The sequence below is a fragment of the Schistocerca piceifrons genome, chromosome 6 (genome assembly GCF_021461385.2).
Source record: "Schistocerca piceifrons isolate TAMUIC-IGC-003096 chromosome 6, iqSchPice1.1, whole genome shotgun sequence".
NCBI lineage: Eukaryota > Metazoa > Arthropoda > Insecta > Orthoptera > Acrididae > Schistocerca > Schistocerca piceifrons.
Genome location: NC_060143.1, coordinates 472,176,624 through 472,192,801, shown reverse-complemented (window position 1 = coordinate 472,192,801; position 16,178 = coordinate 472,176,624). Strand labels below are relative to the sequence as shown.

At 44.1% G+C, this 16,178-nt stretch overlaps 1 protein-coding gene across 1 annotated transcript in view; it reads right to left on the bottom strand.

Moving 5' to 3' along the window:
- Window positions 1–15,586, bottom strand: part of LOC124802622 (uncharacterized transmembrane protein DDB_G0289901-like) — a 100,113-nt gene extending 84,527 nt beyond the window's left edge. Inside the window, exon 1 of the mRNA XM_047263511.1 lies at window positions 15,478–15,586. The gene's annotated coding sequence lies outside the window, so the exon portion shown is untranslated. The remainder of the gene's footprint in view (window positions 1–15,477) is intronic.
- Between the last annotated feature and the right edge of the window lie 592 nt (window positions 15,587–16,178).

Genomic DNA, 16,178 nt, shown 5'->3' with positions numbered 1-16,178 from the left:
TGCAAAAAATTAAAGGAAGCAACGTAACTTATATGTACTACTGGAAACCACACGTGTTACCCCCTGCAGGTCCGGGGATTAGAATGGGCCCGAAGTATTCCTGCCTGTAGTAAGAGGCGACTAAAATAAGTCTCACGCGTTTTGGCCTTTATGCGATGGTACCCTGTAGGGTTTGACCTTCATATTTCCAAATTTTTCTGAAGAGTGAGCCAATTGGGGAAGGGCGCATTACATGGTGCATCGTGTCCATCGTGCATTGAGATCATTAGCCCACTTTCTCGTCGTGGCACTGCAGTCCCGCTCATTCTCCACCTCTTGGGTGAGGACACCTTCCTGGGTGCGTTTTCCTCCATCCAATATGCAGTGTCGTTTTCTGCGCCGACGATGACGATGGACTTATTTGCACCTAATATCCAGTGCGGTAGCCAGTCCGTTGTGGTGGGGCCGCCATGTACCCTGTTGGTTGTAGCACCCTGACAACACAGGGATCGCTCTGCTGATGCCTGCGCCGTTAACTCCCCACGTATGCCAAGTAGTAGATGTCCATCACCCTGGGGCATCGGGACTCCCGGCAATGGCCACCCTGCCAGGTGGCCCTTACTGGGGCTGGGTGGCGCCATTGGGAAGGGCTCCTGGTCGGAGCGGGTGGCATCAGGGCGGATGACATGCGATGTAGTATGTGATCTTCAGCTGGTGGACCTCCACCAGCAGTCTCTAAGTGATCGAGGTCTAACTTCAGTGCAAGAAACTACAACCCAAAATTGTTCCCCTCGCTGGCCACACCATGGGAGGAACACATGGCTAAGGATGGCAGTGAAGCTTATTCACCCCAGTACCTCGTCTGTTCGAGAGTTGGGGAATCTTTCATGTCAACGAAGCCTCAGTTTTTTGTGGAGCATTTAGAGGGCAAGTTTGGGGAGGTGGAGGGCTTGTCCAAAATGCTCTCTGGGTCAGCCTTAATAAAAACAGCATCATCTGCCCAGTCACGGGCACTACTCGTCTCTGACAAGCTGGGGGATGTTTCTGTTTGCTTAAATATGATCAAGGGTATTACATTCAATTGGGACCTTCATTAACAGTCTGATGACGAGCTGCGCGCCAATTTTGACCGACGAGGTGTTCACTTCGTCCGGCGCATCCATTGGGGTCTGAGGGATAATCAGGTTGCCAGCGGTGCCTTTATCTTGGCCTTCGAGGGTGACACATTACCCGAGAAGGTCAAGGTGATGGTCTAACGCTGTGATGTCAAGCCATATATCCCTCCCCCGATGCGGCGCCTTAAGTGCTGGAAAGTCGGTATATGTCTTCCCGCTGTACTTCCAGCGCCGCCTGTCGAGATTGTGGATGTCCTACCCATCCCAACACTTCATGTGCCCCGCCTCCCATCTGTGTCAACTGCGGGATAAAAGCAATGAAATCGGGACGAGTACACTAGTGACCAATGTCAAGTTTACAAGCTATGAAACAACAGCTAAAATCAAAGTTACAGATATGTAATCAATGAATCCCTTACGAGGTTAGTGGATCGAGAGCGAGAAATGCTAGTAACGAGGAAGAGCAATAGTGGAGTCATACACTATGTGGAAGTAAAAACGTGTAGAAATATCAAGTGGAACCATCCTTTGGACTCACCTGTAGGTAAGGCAAATCAAAGACTACGACTCGAGAGTACTTGTTATATTACTGCTGAAATGAACAAGTCACTCGTTGTTCAACAAATTACACTTGACGCGTTTTGAGCGAAGTCTGTCTTCAGAATTTCATACAAAATGTCTTTATACAGCCGGCCGATGCGGCCGAGCGGTTCTAGGCGCTTCAGTCTGGCACCGCGCTACCGCTACGGTCGCAGGTTCGAATCCTGCCTCGGGCATGGATGTGTGTGATGTCCTTAGGTTAGTTAGGTTGAAGTAGTTCTGAGTTCTAGGGGACTGATGACCTCAGATGTTAAGTCCTATAGTGCTCAGAGCCATTTGAACCATTTGTCTTTATACAAAGTACAGTTTTACATACGAATGTCCTCGCCATCGGTGGTTAACAGTTAGTGGTAAAACTTCCCACAAGTACTTTTCCATCGCGGCATTTTGAGTTTACTGCATTGCTGCCAGCATTCGCACTCTGTTCCTGTTCTTCTCTTTCTTTCTTCCGAAAACACTTTTAAAACAATCGTAGCTGTTGGACCTCGAATTAGGTTGTTGTACCTCTCTCTGATTACTGATACTGACGACGCAGACCCGAACTATTTGAAAAAGTTAACGCAGAACAGGGAATCAGCGATCATAAAGCGGTTACGGCATCGGTGATTTCAGCCGTAAATAGGAATATTAAAAAGGGTAGGAAGATTCTTCTGTTTAGAAAAAGTGACAAAAAGCAGATTTCAGAGTACCTGTTGGCTCAACACAAAAGTTTTGTCTCAAGTACAGATAGTGTTGAGGATCAGTGGACAAAGTTCAAAACCATCGTACAATATGCGTTAGATGAGTATGTGCCAAGCAAGATCGTAAGAGATGGAAAAGAGCCACCGTGGTACAACAACCGAGTTAGAAAACTGCTGCGGAAGCAAAGGGAACTTCACAGCAAACATAAACATAGCCGAAGCCTTGCAGACAAACAAAAATTACGCGAAGCGAAATGTAGTGTGAGGAGGGCTATGCGAGAGGCGTTCAATGAATTCGAAAGTAAAGTTCTATATACTGACTTGGCAGAAAATCCTAAGAAATTTTGGTCTTATGTCAAAGCGGTAAGTGGATCAAAACAAAATGTCCAGACACTCTGTGACCAAAATGGTACTGAAACAGAGGATGACAGACTAAAGGCCGAAATACTAAATGTCTTTTTCCAAAGTTGTTTCACAGATGAAGATTGCACTGTAGTTCTTTCTCTAGATTGTCGCACAGATGACAAAATGGTAGATATCGAAATAGACGACAGAGGGATAGAGAAACAATTAAGATCGCTCAAAAGAGGAAAGGCCTCTGGACCTGATGGGATACCAGTTCAATTTTACACAGAGTACGCGAAGGAACTTGCCCCCCTTCTTGCAGCGGTGTACCGTAGGTCTCTAGAAGAGCGTAGCGTTCCAAAGGATTGGAAAAGGGCACAGGTCATCCCCGTTTTCAGGAAGGGACGTCGAGCAGATGTGCAGAACTATAGACCTATATCTCTAACGTCGATCAGTTGTAGAATTTTGGAACACGTATTGTGTTCAAGTATAATGACTTTTCTGGAGACTAGAAATCTACTCTGTAGGGGTTTCGAAAAAGACGGTCATGTGAAACCCAGCTCGCGCTATTCGTCCACGAGACTCAGAGGGCCATAGATACGGGTTCACAGGTAGATGCCGTGTTTCTTGACTTCCGCAAGGCGTTCGATGCAGTTCCCCACAGTCGTTTAATGAACAAAGTAAGAGCATATGGACTATCAGACCAATTGTGTGATTGGATTGAGGAGTTCCTAGATAACAGGACGCAGCATGTCATTCTCAATGGAGAGAAGTCTTCCGAAGTAAGAGTGATTTCAGGTGTGCCGCAGGGGAGTGTCATAGGACCGTTGCTATTCACAATATACATAAATGACCTTGTGGATGACATCGGAAGTTCACTGAGGCTTTTTGCGGATGATGCTGTGGTGTACCGAGAGGTTGTAACAATGGAAAATTGTACTGAAATGCAGGAGGATCTGCAGCGAATTGACGCATGGTGCAGGGAATGGCAATTGAATCTCAATGTAGACAAGTGTAATGTGCTGCGAATACACAGAAAGATAGATCCTTTATCATTTAGCTACAAAATAGCAGGTCAGCAACTGGAAGCAGTTAATACCATAAATTATCTGGGAGTACGCATTAGGAGTGATTTGAAATGGAATGATCATATAATTTTGATCGTCGGTAAAGCAGATGCTAGACTGAGATTCATTGGAGGAATCCTAAGGAAATGCAATCCGAAAACAAAGGAAGTAGGTTACAGTACGCTTGTTCGCCCACTGCTTGAATACTGCTCAGCAGTGTGGGATCCGTGCCAGATAGGGTTGATAGAAGATATAGAGAAGATCCAACGGAGAGCAGCGCGCTTCGTTACAGGATCATTTAGTAATCGCGAAAGCGTTACGGAGATGATAGATAAACTCCAGTGGAAGACTCTGCAGGAGAGACGCTCAGTAGCTCGGTACGGGCTTTTGTCAAAGTTTCGAGAACATACCTTCACCGAAGAGTCAAGCAGTATATTGCTCCCTCCTACGTATATCTCGCGAAGAGACCATGAGGATAAAATCAGAGAGATTAGAGCCCACACAGAGGCATACCGACAATCCTTCTTTCCACGAACAATACGAGAATGGAATAGAAGGGAGAACCGATAGAGGTACTCAAGGTACCCTCCGCCACACACCGTCAGGTGGCTTGCGGAGTATTGATGTAGAAGTAGATGTAGACGCAGCTTTAAACTGTAGTATGATCGCTGTGCATCGCAGCGCACATAACTCCAACAGCGTAACTCGCATAACGCTGCATCACGTGGCCGTACTGGTCGTGACAATAGAGGCAGGAAGCACGTGACGAGCCAACATCGCGCAACAGGTTGTGAGTTATCGGCATAGCGGCGAGTTTCCCGTTTCCAGTCACCGCTCAAAGAAGAGGCGGTGTCGCAATTTCCTATTTTGTCTGTAGTTAGCCACGCACCAGCCTGTTACGCTCACCTGGGTTTCGCGGAAGGTGGGACCCCCGCTTCCTATCCTTCCCGTTTCTTTCCTCCTCTAATTAACAGAAAGTATCGGCATGTAATCGACACAAATTACTACACCATTTAATTCATTTCACATGATTACATGTATGAATAGCAATTCAGTCCCTGAAGTGAAAAACAGCACATGAGTGTAATCTTCGTAGTAGATACAGCAAATTGAATCTTTCATATTAACCGAAGAATCTTACACTATTGGCCATTAAAATTGCTACACCACGAAGATGACGCGCTACAGACACGAAATTAAACCGACAGGAAGAAGATGCTGTGATATGCAAATAATTAGCTTTTCAGAGCATACACACGAGGTTGGCGCCAGTGGCGACACCTACAAAGTGCTAACATGAGGAAAGTTTCCAACCGATTTCTCATACACAAACAGCAGTTGACCGGCGTTGCCTCGTGAAACATTATTCTGATGCCTCGTGTAAGGAGGAGAAATGCGTACCATAACGTTTCCGACTTTGATAAAGGTCGGATCGCAGCCTATCGCGATTGCCGTTTATCGTGTGGCGACATTGTAGCTCGCGTTGGTTGAGATCCAATGACTGTTAGCAGAGTATGGAATCGTTGGGCTCAGGTGGGTAATACGGAACGCCGTGCTGGATCCCAACGGCCTCGCATCACTAGCAGTCGACATGACAGGCATCTTATACGCATGGCTGTAACGGATCGTGCAGCCACGTCTCGATCCCTGAGTCAACAGATGGGGACGTTTGCAAGACAACAACCATCTGCACGAACAGTTCGACGACGTTTGCAGCAGCATGGACTATCAGCTCGGAGACCACGGCTGCGGTTACCCTTGACGCTGCATCACAGACAGGAGCGCCTGCGATGGTGTACTCAACGACGAACCTGGGTGCACGAATGGCGAAACGTCATTTTTTCGGATGAACCCAGGTTCTGTTTATAGCATCATGATGGTCGCATCCGTGTTTGGCGACATCGCGGTGAACGCACATTGGAAGCTTGTATTCGTCATTGCCATACTGGCGTATCACCTGGCGTGATGGTATTGGGTGCCATTGGTTACACGTCTCGGTCACCTCTTCTTTGCATTGATGGCACTTTGAACAGTGGACGTTACATTTAAGATGTGTTACGACCCGTGGCTCTACCCTTCATTCTATCCCTGAGAAACCCTACATTTCAGCAGGATAATGCACGACAGCATGTTGCAGGTCCTGTACGGGCCTTTCTGGATACAGAAAATGTTCGACTGCTGCCCTGGCCAGCACATTCTCCAGATCTCTCGCAATTGAAAACGTCTGGAAAATGGTGGCCGAGCAACTGGCTCGTCACAATACGCCAGTCACTACTCTCGATGAACTGTGGTACCGTGTTGAAGCTGCATGGGCAGCTGTACCTGTACACGCCACCCAAGCTCTGTTTGACTCAATGCCCAGGCGTATCAAGGCCGTTATTACGGCCAGAGGTGTTTGTTCTGGGTACTAATTTCTCAGGATCTATGCACCCAACCCTCCCCCCATGAAACATGGACCTTGCCGTTGGTGGGGAGGCTTGCGTGCCTCAGCGATACAGATAGCCGTATCGTAGGTGCAACCACAACGGAGGGGTATCTGTTGAGAGGCCAGACAAACGTGTGGTTCCTGAAGAGGGGCAGCAGCCCTTTCAGTAGTTGCAGGAGCGACAGTCTGGATGATTGACTGATCTGGCCTTGTAACACTAACCAAAATGGCCTTATTGTTCTGGTACTGCGAACGGCTGAAAGCAAGGGGAAACTACAGCCGTAATTTTTCCCGAGGGCATGCAGCTTTACTGTATGATTAAATGATGATGGCGTCCTCTTGGGTAAAATATTCCGGAGGTAAAATAGTCCCCCATTCGGATCTCCGGGCAGGGACTACTCAGGAGGACGTCGTTATCAGGAGAAAGAAAACTGGCGTTATACGGATCGGAGCGTGGAATGTCAGATCCCTTAATCGTGCAGGTAGGTAAGAAAATTTAAAAAGGGAAATGGATAGGTTAAAGTTAGATATAGTGGGAATCAGTGAAGTTTGGTGGCAGGAGGAACAAGACTTTTGGTCAGGTGAATACAGGGTTATAAATACAAAAGCAAATAGGGGTAATGCAGGAGTCGGTTTAATAATGAATAAAAAAAATAGGAGTGCGGGTAAGCTACTACAAACAGCATAGTGAACGCATTATTGTGGCCAAGATAGACACAAAGCCAATGCCTACTACAATAGTACAAGTTTATATGCCAACTAGCTCTGCAGATGATGAAGAAATTGATAAAATATATGATGAGATAAAAGAAATTATTCAGGTAGTGAAGGGAGACGAAAATTTAATAGTCATGGGTGACTGGAATTCGGTAGTAGGAAAAGGGAGAGAAGGGAACATAATAGGTGAATATGGATTGGGGCTAAGAAATGAAAGAGGAAATCGTCTGGTAGAATTTTGCGCAGAGCATAGCTTAATCATAGCTAACACTTGGTTCAAGAATCATGAAAGAAGGTTGTATACATGGAAGAACCCTGGAGATACTAAAAGGTATCAGATAGATTATATAATGGTAAGACAGAGATTTAGGAACCAGGTTTTAAATTGTAAGACATTTCCAGGGGCAGATGTGGACTCTGACCACAATCTATTGGTTATGAACTGTAGATTAAAACTGAAGAAACTGCAAAAAGGTGGGAATTTAAGGAGATGGGACCTGGATAAACTGAAATAACCAGAGGTTGTACAGAGTTTCAGGGAGAGCATAAGGGAACAATTGACAGGAATGGGGGAAAGAAATACAGTAGAAGAAGAATGGGTAGCTTTGAGGGATGAAATAGTGAAGGCAGCAGAGGATCAAATAGGTAAAAAGACGAGGGCTAGTAGAAACCCTTGGGTAACAGAAGAAATGTTGAATTTAATTGATGAAAGGAGAAAATATAAAAATGCAGTAAATCAAGTAGGCGAAATGGAATACAAACGTCTCAAAAATGAGATCGACAGGAAGTGCAAAATGGCTAAGCAGGGATGGCTAGAGGACAAATGTAAGGATGTAGAGGCTTATCTCACTAGGGGTAATATATATACTGCTTACAGGAAAATTATAGAGACATTTGGAGAAAAGAGAGCCACTTGTATGAATATCAAGAGCTTTGATGGAAACCCAGTTCTAAGCAAAGAAGGGAAAGCAGAAAGGTGGAAGGAGTATATAGGGGGTCTATACAAGGGCGACGGCGACGTACTTGAGGACAATATTGTGGAAATGGAAGAGGATGTAGCTGAAGATGAAATGGGAGATATGATACTGCGTGAAGAGTTTGACAGAGCACTGAAAGACCTAAGTCGATACAAGGCCCCCGGGGTAGACAACATTCCATTAGAACTACTGACAGCCTTGGGAGAGCCAGTCCTGACAAAACTCTACCACCTGGTGAGCAAGATGTATGAGACAGGCGAAATACCCTCAGACTTCAAGAGGAATATAATAATTCCAATCCCAAAGAAAGCAGTTGTTGACAGATGTGAAAATTACCGAACTATCAGTTTAATAAGTCACAGCTGCAAAATACTAACGCGAATTCTTTACAGACGAATGTAAAAACTGATAGAAGCCGACCTCGGGGAAGACCAGTTTGGATTCTGTAGAAATATTGGAACACGTGAGGCAATACTGACCTTACGACTTAATTAGAAGAAAGATTAAGGAAAGGCAAACCTACGTTTCTAGCATTTGTAGACTTAGAGAAAGCTTTTGACAATGTTGATTGGAATACTCTCTTTCAAATTCTGAAGGTGGCAGGGGTAAAATACAGGGAGCGAAAAGCTATTTACAATTTGTACAGAAACCAGATGGCAGTTATAAGAGTCGAAGGGCATGAATTGGAAGCAGTGGTTGGGAAGGGAGTGAGACAGGGTTGTAGCCTGTCCCCGATGTTATTCAATCTGTATATTGAGCAAGCAATAAAGGAAACAAAAGAAAAGTTCGGAGTAGATATTAAAATCCATGGAGAAGAAATAAAAACTTTGAGGTTCGCCGATGACATTGTAATTCTCTCAGAGACAGCAAAGGACTTGGAAGAGCAGTTGAACGGAATGGACAGTGTCTTGAAAGGAGGGTATAAGATGAACATCAACAAAAACAAAACGAGGATAATGGAATGTAGTCGAATTAAGTCGGGTGATGCTGAGGGAATTAGATTAGGAAATGAGACACTTAACGTAGTAAAGGAGTTTTGCTATTTGGGGAGCAAAATAACTGATGATGGTCGAAGTAGAGAGGATATCTAGACTGGCAATGGCAAGGAAAGCGTTTCTGAAGAAGAAAAATTTGTTAACAGCGAGTATAGATTTGTATGTCTGGAAGTCGTTTCTGAAAGTATTTGTATGGAGTGTAGCCATGCATGGCAGTGAAACATGGACGATAAATAGTTTAGACAAGAAGAGAATAGAAGCTTTCGAAATGTGGTGCTACAGAAGAATGCTGAAGGTTAGATGGGTAGATCACATAACTAATGAGGAGGTATTGAATAGAATTGGGGAGAAGAGGAGCTTGTGGCACAACTTGACTAGAAAAAGGGATCGGTTGGTAAAACATGTTCTGAGACATCGAGGGATTACCAATTTAGTATTGGAGGGCAGCGTGTAGTGTAAAAATCATAGAGGGAGACCAAGAGATGAATACACTAAGCAGATTCAGAAGGATGTAGGCTGCAGTAAGTACTGGGAGATGAAGAAGCTTGCACAGGATAGAGTAGCATGGAGAGCTGCATCAAACCAGTCTCAGGACTGAAGACCACAACAACAACATGCACTCAAATTTTGTGAAAATGTAATCAAAAAATGGTTCAAATGGCTCTGAGTACTATGGGAGTCAACATCTTAGGTCATAAGTCCCCTAGAACTTAGAACTACTTAAACCTAACTAACCTAAGGACATCACACACACCCATGCCCGAGGCAGGATTCGAACCTGCGACCGTAGCAGTCCCGCGGTTCCGGACTGCAGCGCCAGAACCGCACGGCCACCGCGGCCGGCAAAATGTAATCACATATCAGTTCTAGTATAATATATTTGTCCAATGAATACCCGTTTATCACCTGCGTTTCTTCTTGGTTTAGCAAGTTTAATGGCAAGTAGTGTATTACGAGTTTACATGGAGCATCTATACGGAAGCTGTTCCTCTAGAAATGTGAGCCGCTACGGAAAATGTGATATATTTTCTGAAATTTAGTATCTTACACGAGGCCAGGGAGAATTACACAATTTGGTAATCACGAATGCATTCAGACCAATGAGGTGGAGCTGTTGTGAAGCCTAGCATTTTATTTGCGAGAAGAATGGTTCGAATCACCTTCTTGAATCTCCTACCTTGTTGCGAACTTAGCACTTTATTTTTAATGCGAGGTATTGTGACCTTTCCTCCAGGAAGCCTCGCCACTGTGCTTTGTGAATGTCTGTCTCATTTCATAAAACATTCAGACAGCGACAGAGATCGAACTCCTACCTTACGACAGTAGAACCCCACTGAGCTGCCGACTGACAGAACCGGTCTGCAGCGGCTGAAAGAATATATTTTTGTTCTCCTCTCGTTCCTGCGCCGACTACGTAGCTGCACGGTTGACCGGATTGCGCAAGATTTGCCCGGCCGAGCAGGGATTTCGCCACTCTGGACGTGATGTGAGTGACTGCGTTAGAAAACATCCGGACTCACATAGTCGTCCATTCATATCGTCCTACACTTTGTTACCTTCGATTAATGATGGCAACTTTACGACGGTGCCTAAGAGAAACGTTTCCACTCATATCTCATTGATGTAAGCTATCCAGGCACCGCCGTCGTTAAAGTAAATAATAAAGCGTATAATAACTGCATCCAACCACGTCCGAGGCAAGTTTGTTTTTCGTAACAAAGAGTTTTTTACAGAATTGGGTTGTTAGCCCAAAGCCTAACCCTCCTCCTTTACCCGGGCTTGGGACCGGCAGTGGCTGTTGCAAGGCAACTGACCGCAGGTGGTGACGTTCAAGAGAGTACACCAGTTCATATACTTGGGACCTTGGTTTACCACGGACAACAGCATAAAAATAGACTTCAAGGAAAGAATAGCAGTGGGAACGAAATGCATGCATTCCCTCAGAGAGACGCTTGGTTCTAAATCGATCTCAGTGAACACTAAGATGAAAATCTACAACACAGTGAAGTGCCTAGCAGTAATGTACGGTTCAGAAACATGGAGCATGACTAAGCGAGAAAGGGACAAACTATTAATATTTGAAAGAAGACTAATGAGGAAGATATGGGGACCAGTTTCAGATACCGGAGAATGGAGGAGGAAAAACGAGGAAATCTACCTTCTGATGCGACAACCAACTACCCTACAGAAGATAAAGAGCAAAAGAATACAATGGGTGGGCCATGTAGCCCGTATGCCAGATGGAAGACAGGCGAAGATGGCACTAGTGGGGAAACCAAACACGAAATGCCCCATTGGAAGACCAAGACAGCGCTGGATGGACGACCTGGCGAAGGACCTAGCAGCCCTGGGAACTGAAGACTCTTGGAGGAACCGGGCACAAAACAGGAAGGAATGGAGGCAGTTTGTGGAAGCAGCGCGTGGTCTGCAGGGCCTGTGATCGCTGAATATCGATTTATCTATCATAATAACTGTAGTAATATCCAATAGTGTCAGTACAAATTTCGAACCTTGTGCAAAGAGAGGCAATTCGTACTTTATTTACAGAAATGTGAGATTCTGTGTTTCACGAATCATTAACATCCTGACGAGTGAGTCACAAATTAGGTTAGTCACATCACACACACTACCAAGACTGAACAGTGTTCAGTGATATCAAGTAAAATGGAGATATCGTGTTGGCTGTAGCGAGAGAGAGAGAGGGGGCGGAAGAGAACTAGCGACCGGCTTCGATATTAGCTAGTATTTGCCTCATACACGAAACTAATAATACTGCACTCATTATAAAGTAGTTGCTTGTTGTGACGTATTAGTGTGCAACAGTTTTTCCGATCACGAAATGTATCCTTTCGCTGTGACGTATCGTTATAATCCATCTGCTCACTGGCAGTGGACGCACGGTTTACCCGAAACTCGTACTTGTTCTCTTCTGTAAGACAGAAACGACGGTGTTCCTGCACAACGTAACAGAGATGCGAAAATATTTTAAACAGCGAAGGAAACAATTGGAGACGAGTATGTAATTTAAGGATTCCGTTTGTAATAAACTTCTGGTCCGCTGCCATTGTGTTGGCCGATTCAACGTCTACATCTAAATACATACTCCGCTAACTGGTGTGAAATGCATGATACATAGTACTTACGTCAACACAATACTACGCGTTAGGGTTTCTTGCCGTTCCAGTCGCGTATGGAGCGGGGGAAGAATCAATGCTCAAATGCCTCTGGCCGTGCTGTAATTATTTTTGTCTTCACGATATATACGGTAGTGACAGAAAGGGGGTTGAAGCAAATTTCTAGATTTTTCACTTACTACTGATCACTTACTACTGATCGTTGAAACTTTGTGACTAGGCTTTTACACGAAGTAGCTTCCATCTGTCTTTTCAAGCATTTGCCAAGTCAATTCCCTCAACCACAGTCGTGACACTCACACCTGAGTCAAATAAACCTGTGATCATCAATACCGTGCTACTTTTTATACGTTCACTATCTCCTGTTAGTCAGCATCTCGTGGTCGTGCGGTAGCGTTCTCGCTTCCCACGCCCGGGTTCCCGGGTTCGATTCCCGGCGGGGTCAGGGATTTTCTCTGCCTCGTGATGGCTGGGTGTTGTGTGATTAGTTAGGTTTAAGTAGTTCTAAGTTCTAGGGGACTGATGACCATAGATGTTAAGTCCCATTGTGCTCAGAGCCATTTGAACCATCTCCTGTTAGTCCTATCTGGTACAAGTCCTACACACCTGAGCACTATTCTAAAATGACATAAACAAGTAATTTGCAACCCGTCTCCTTTGTGGACTGAATTTTCCGGATATTATGCCAATGAACCGAAGACTGAGACCTACTTTACCTACGGCCAAGCCTATGTTATCATTCTATTTGATATCCCTACCCCACACTATGGAATTTATAATAGTCGAATAACTCCATCTACGACTCAACGGATGCTACTGACTGGAGCTGACTTGATATTCTTACAGCTTCATTCAGCTATTACTGCATTATAAATAACTAACATCTGAAAAAAGTCGGAGGTTACTGTTAAGGGGACTAGTAAGTGACTAAGTGTCGAAAAATCGATTTTTAATTTTTGTCTTAAAATATTATCTGTAGTTTTCTGAACAAGAAAATGTTTACTTCGAGAAAATTGTACCGAATAAATACCCAAAATTACAGGAATTTAAAATTATCTGCGCACATGACGATGCCCCCATGTCCAACAGACAACACCGTTCAAAAACAGAGTTTTGTTCTCATTTTTTATGAATTTTTAGTCTATAATGTCTTAGCGACACGTGATTATTAGAGAAGCATTTACACAGTAGGACTCAAAACCCAAATAACAGTTTTTAACAACTGTATATGGAAATTGATTCCAAAAACTGTTCTGGTAGTACTAAATACTTTGAAAATAGGTGTGCCAGAGGTTCTGCCATGTATCAATGATGGTGGTGTCAGGATTCAAGATTATGGAATTAATGGGAGTGCCTGGTGGACTAAATACGCAAAGAACTATAATTACCATTGACCACAATCGACACCGAAGCAGGGAAATCAGTGATAGAAGCCACCACAAAAGCGAGGGTAAAACGTAGTCTGATAAACAAAAGGGAGGGAGAACAGCACCAGCAACAAGATGAATATTGCTCTTGAATGCATTAGTGTTATGCAGGGCAGGCAGAGAAACAAACTAACTTTAACTCGAATTTCCCAGAAGTTCACGTATTTAATATTCTGGTATACTTCAATTGAAAACTATTAAAGATAGAGGGCTGGAAGTTTTGTATAATGTATTAAAACATTCGTAGCTAAAACATGGGCTATTCTTGTGGCTTACATTTGAAAATTAAAGAGTTTTTAAAGAAAAACTATGATTAATTACTGATATTTTTGATAATCATTACTAAAAAAAATTTTAACTATAATTTATGGTAGCTACGTCTTTTTAACATACTAGTGTAAAGAACTTCCAGAAAAAAATGAAGCTTCTACTTTGATTTTATTTCGAGAAATATATAGAGATATATACGCCGTACATAATAATTAACATGCTGCACTTCACTTGCAGCACAAAATGCAACTCAGAAAAAAGTGTGGGAGCAAAAGCTGTGGTTCATACTTCAAATTGTTCCCAAAAGATGTGCTGAAAAACGGTAAGCATTACATGGGCTTACAACTCCTATTCTTTGAGCTACACCATTTAGAAAACTGACAAATTTTTCTGGATTTCTCGTTGTGTTAATGAACCAATAGCCTTATTATACAACATGGACAACAAGGATCTCAACCCATTTCTCTACGGCATGTCTGAAGTTACTTACACTTCTGTCGACGACTCATCATCCGAGATAACATGCTGCGTCCTCCCTACCACGAAATCTTCAATCCGGCTAAAATTTTGCCTGAAACTCCATATGATCATACTTTTTTTAATTATCTTCTGCGCTTTTCGTAAATCAAGTAATAGTGCATCTACACAATTACTTTGATCTGTGCCCTTCAAGATATATGTAAGAAAAGCGCAAGTCTCGTTTCATATAAATAATGTTCTCAGTATCCAGTGCTGGTTGGCATTGAGGAGGTCATTCTCAGGTCTCTCTTCCTCACTGGGCAGGGGCACGTGTCCAGAGCCCCACGATCGATAGGGGCCCCGTAGTTCTTTCCGGATCAACAAACGATAACCGATATTTATTATCGAAAAGGAAATTTATTTCGAAAGTCGCGGAATAATGACTGACTACAATACCTAGTTGCTTATTAGCGTTGCACAGTGCACAGTTCTGCACGGAGCGAATAGCGACGTAAAATTAAACGTGACCGACCGATTTAAATAAACCGACTCGACGATCGGGAGTTCTACTGCATTTTTGCGGTGTTGTGACGTTTGTTTTGTTTGTAGTTATTACTGACTGTGCTCTGAGTTATTCTTTGATTAAATCGTCGTTTGCCTGATTTGTTTTGTATTAGCGACTTTTTTCGGTGTAAAAATAAATACTGAATTACAATACTAAATGTCGAAACGGTCATATCCTAGTGGATCCGCAAAAAGGAAAAAAAGCTGTATCTCAGAAGGAATTAACTGAAAAGTTACCAAAATTAACAGCATATTTTACTGCCACTACTGGAGCAACTTCTGTAAGGAGCAATCAAATAATAAACCTATCACAAGATGAGTCGTGTCAATCACAAATCGCGGGAATTTCTGAATGTTCATATTCTGCACCAATTTCAGATTTCTACGGTCGCAGGTTCGATTCCTGCCTCGGGCATGGATGTGTGTGATGTCCATACGTTTGTTAGGTTTAAGTAGTTCTAAGTTCTAGGGGACTGTTGACCATAGATGTTAAGTCCCATAGTGCTCAGAGCCATTTGAACCCAATTTTTTTGCACACAGTTTCAAGAGCTGTTTTCGGAGTACCGGAACGAGCACGAGTTCCTGGCGCGACAACACACCATGAATTCTGATCGTGACGTTTCGGGTCTCTTTCCTCACCGCAGAACACAACAATCTACAGTGAGACGCGACACAAAGAGGTAGCAGGCAGCTAGTAAGACAGAAGATAATTTATACACTTGCCTCGCTAGCACCCAAACACGGCGGCTCTCACGTTGCAGCACGACCCACCAGCGCTGCAGTCCTGGTTGCTACTGCGTTGTGCCGTGCTGCTGCGCCAGCTGGCGTCGGCGTAGCGGAATGTCACAGATAGCGACGTCACGCATCAAGGTCGGGCCGTGCTGAGGTCATGTGACGCGTCACGTCGCCTCCCTCAGGCCGGGTTTAGGAATCAGTATGAAGTAACCGTCGCATGCAGACCGCATCACAACACCCACCTCATAACAATAACAACAACAACAACAACAACAACAGTACCTCATATTGGTACCTAAACCACGCCTGACGGAGGCGACGTGACACGTCAGATGACCTCAGCATGGCCCGGCCTTCGATGACACGCGTAAAGCTGAAATTCTAAACACCTTTTTCCAAAGCTGTTTGACAGAAGAAGACCGCACTGCAGTTCCTTCTCTAAATCCTCGCACGAACGAAGATATGGTTGACATCAAAATAAATGTCCAAAGAAGAGAAAAGCAACTGAAATCACTCAACAGACGAAAACCCCACTGGACCTGACGGGATACCAATTCGATTCTACACAGAGTACGCGAAAGAACTAGCCCCCCTTCTAACAGCCGTGTACCGCAAGTCTCTAGAGGAACGGAAGGTTCCAAATGATTGGAAAAGAGCACAGGTAGTTCCAGTTTTCAAGAAGGGTCGTC